The following is a 3831-nucleotide window of genomic DNA, read 5'->3' as shown; positions in this document are numbered from 1 at the left end:
AACCGGGACAAGTGGTGGGCTTGTTAGTGGGTGAACATTTTGGTGATGGTGACCACAATTCTGTGACTTTCACCTTGGTTATGGAAAGAGATAGGTGCGCACAACAGGGAAGTTTTTACAATTGGGGGAAGGGAAATTACGATGCTGTAAGACAGGATTTGAGGAGCATACGTTGGGAGCATAGGCTGTCAGGGAAGGATGTGGTGGAAATGTGGAACTTTTTCAAGGAGCAGATACGACGTGTCCTTGATATGTATGTACCGATCAGGCAGGAAAGAAATGGTCGTGTGAGGGAGCCTTGGTTGACGAGGGAGGTTGAATGTCGAGTAAAGAGGAAGAAGGAGGCTTACATAAGGTTGAGGAAACAGGGTTCAGACAGAGCAGTGGAGGGATACAGGATAGCCAGAAGGGACCTGAAGAAAGGGATTAGGAGAGCTAAGAGAGGGCATGAAAAATCCTTGGCGGATAGGATCAAGGATAACCCCAAGGCATTCTATGCGTATGTGAGAAACCTGAGAATGACGAGAACGAGGGTAGGTCCGATCAAGGAGAGTGGTGGGAGATTGTGTATTGACTCGGAAGAGACAGGAGAGGCCTTGAACAAGTACTTCTCTTCAGTATTTACGAACGAGAGGGACCGTATTGTTGAAGAGGAGAGTGTGAAACGGACTGATAAGCTAGAAGAGATACCTGTTAGGAAGGAAGATGTGTTGGACATTTTGAACAACTTGAGGATAGACAAGTCCCCCGGGCCTGACGGGATATATCCTAGGATTATGTGGGAATCAAGAGAGGAAATTGCAGTACCGTTGGCAATGATCTTCTCGTCTTCACTGGCAACGGGGGTGGTACCAGGGGACTGGAGAGTAGCGAATGTTGTGCCCCTGTTCAAAAAAGGGAATAGGGATAACCCCGGGAATTACAGGCCAGTTAGTCTTACTTCTGTGGTAGGCAAAGTAATGGAAAGGGTACTGAGGGATAGGATTTACGAGTATCTGGAAAGACACTGCTTGATTAGGGACAGCCAGCACGGATTTGTGAAGGGTAGGTCTTGCCTTACAAGTCTTATTGAATTCTTCGAGGAGGTGACCAAGCATGTGGATGAGGGTAGAGCAGTGGATGTAGTGTACATGGATTTTAGTAAGGCATTTGATAAGGTTCCCCAAGGTAGGCTTATGCGGAAAGTCAGGAGGCATGGGATAGAGGGAAATTTGGCCAATTGGATAGAAAACTGGCTAACCGGTCGAAGTCCGAGAGTGGTGGTAGATGGTAAATATTCAGCCTGGAGCCCAGTTACAAGTGGAGTTCCGCAGGGATCAGTTCTGGGTCCTCTGCTGTTTGTAATTTTTATTAATGACTTAGATGAGGGAGTCGAAGGGTGGGTCAGTAAATTTGCAGATGATACAAAGATAGGTGGAGTTGTGGACAGTGAGGAGGGCTGTTGTCGGCTGCAGAGGGACTTAGATATGATGCAGAGCTGGGCTGAGGAGTGGCAGATGGAGTTGAACCCTGCCAAGTGTGAGGTTGTCCATTTTGGAAGAACAAATAAGAATGCGGAATACAGGGTTAATGGTAGGGTTCTTGGTCAGGTGGAGGAACAGAGGGATCTTGGGGTCTATGTACATAGATCTTTGAAGGTTGCCACTCAGGTGGATAGAGTTTGTAAGAAGGCCTATGGAGTATTATCGTTCATTAGCAGAGGGATTGAATTCAAGAGTCGTGAAGTGATGTTGCAGCTGTACAGGACTTTGGTTAGTCCACAGTTGGAGTACTGTGTGCAGTTCTGGTCGCCTCACTTTAGGAAAGATGTGGAAGCTTTGGAGAGGGTGCAGAGAAGATTTACCAGGATGTTGCCTGGAATGGAGAGTAGGTCGTACGAGGATAGGTTGAGAGTTCTCGGCCTTTTCTCGTTGGAACGGCGAAGGATGAGGGGTGACTTGATAGAGGTTTATAAGATGATCAGAGGAATAGATAGAGTAGACAGTCAGAAACTTTTTCCCCGGGTACAACAGAGTGTTACAAGGGGACATAAATTTAAGGTGAAGGGTGGAAGGTATAGGGGAGATGTCAGGGGTGGGTTCTTTACACAGAGAGTGGTGGGGGCATGGAATGCGCTGCCCGTGGGAGTGGTAGAGTCAGAATCATTGGCGACCTTTAAGCGGCATTTGGATAGGTACATGGATGGGTGCTTAATCTAGATTAGAAGTTCTGCACAACATCGTGGGCCGAAGGGCCTGTTCTGTGCTGTATTGTTCTATGTTCTATGTTCAGCTTTGTCAGGATCTAGTTTGCGGGGAAAGCCTGACAATCTACTAAGGGAACGTTCGTCTGGGTCTCTGCAAAGGATTTGGCGAAATCTTTGGGTCTTGACAATTTGTTCCTCAAACAAAGTACGTATTTCATGAATTAAGTTCTTTTACTATGAAAATTGGTCTCTTTCCTGCAGCTGTGGTGGCCGAGAGGTTAAGGCGTTGGATTTGAAATCCAATGGGGTCATCCTGCGCAGGTTCGAGTCCTGCTCACAGCGTTGAATCTTCTAAAAGTCGTTCATTCCTTTGCAGAATTTGGATTTTGTGGAGCTTTAGCTTTGCATTCAATAGAATTTTAAATTTTCAACTGTGAAGAATCCGAAGTAATTTCAAGACGTCTAATTGAATAAATTATCTGTCGAGACACAAAAAGCCACCAACTTCCAACACGAATCAGTTTCAAAACATTTGTCGGACTATCGTGAAACTTGGATGTTCCAGGGTCGGTGGGGGGGGGGGGGGGGGGGGGGGGGGAGTGGAATTAGGCAAAACATGAAGCAATGCAATACATTTACCTGCAGGTGATGACTTTTTTTTAGGATCAGTTGAAAGTCAAGCTGAGAAAGTTCAACCTAATTTACAACTGACTCTCTAGGCCAATAATCTATTATATCAGCAGTCAATGAATTAGAAAAAGCAACTCAATGTGTGGAAAGGAACTCGACTGATCCAGATTCCTGGCTTGAGGTGTGATAAGGCAAGGCGATATCAGCGGAGTAGAATTTACTGGAAATATTTGAAATGGAATGTTAACAGTCTTCTGCTGTCCACATTCGTAAGAAACTGTGCATTAAGAACTGAATTTGAAAATTAACGATGAAAATCACACTTAGCCCTCTGCTTCTGGTGTGGCATTGTTCAGAACAAAAGGTTGTTGTTGAGGCTAAAATTGACCAAAATAATCGATGGGGATCTTATCCACAGCCTTCGTTGGAGCAGTTGGTGTGGAGAGCTCAGCATGAAGAACCAAATGCCAATTATTCATCTTGGCCGTCTGAATTGCTTAGTTAAACATACTCCCAGTTTAATGTAAAAACATTTGCTCTCAGAGCTAGATGTTTTCATGTCAGCATGTTCCGATCTGAGAAGTAACTCCATGGAGTAGATGTGACTTAAATTTTGACTCTAACGTCAGAGATGTTGACACATTTCTGCACCAAAACAGCACAACCATTGGTATCAAATCAAACTGAACAAAGGACTAGTTCACTTGGACACTTCCTTTCTGCAGACTCTGCCAATGGACCATTCAGGCCCGATGTAGGAATAGGGCGCGGTGACATCTGTTCGCAAGTGGATCACTTCATTCTTGCTCATGATCCATAAACCGTAATTCATTTTGAACTTCTTAGCCATCAGCATGATAAGTGGTACATAATGCACAGGTTTGCTTCTCGAAAGAAAGAGCGAAATCTTATTCAATGCAGACGCAAATTCAAGTTGTCCCTGGTCGACCAGAAGACAGATATCGCGAAACAAAGTGAATACAGAAAACAATCAATGTTTTCTGGGAGTCAAAAAG

The 3831-nt window shown here is 44.9% G+C and overlaps 1 non-coding gene across 1 annotated transcript; it reads left to right on the top strand.

Annotated features, from left to right (window-relative positions):
* Nucleotides 1–2445: 2445 nt before the first annotated feature.
* trnas-uga (transfer RNA serine (anticodon UGA)) lies at nt 2446–2527 on the top strand. Its single transcript has one exon. It is a non-coding gene; the product is annotated as a tRNA-Ser (tRNA).
* The last annotated feature ends 1304 nt before the right edge of the window (nt 2528–3831 follow it).

The sequence above is a fragment of the Chiloscyllium punctatum genome, chromosome 14 (assembly GCF_047496795.1).
Source record: "Chiloscyllium punctatum isolate Juve2018m chromosome 14, sChiPun1.3, whole genome shotgun sequence".
Taxonomy (NCBI): domain Eukaryota; kingdom Metazoa; phylum Chordata; class Chondrichthyes; order Orectolobiformes; family Hemiscylliidae; genus Chiloscyllium; species Chiloscyllium punctatum.
Note: the sequence above shows the minus strand (reverse complement) of the source record. Positions and strands in the feature narration are given on the sequence as shown.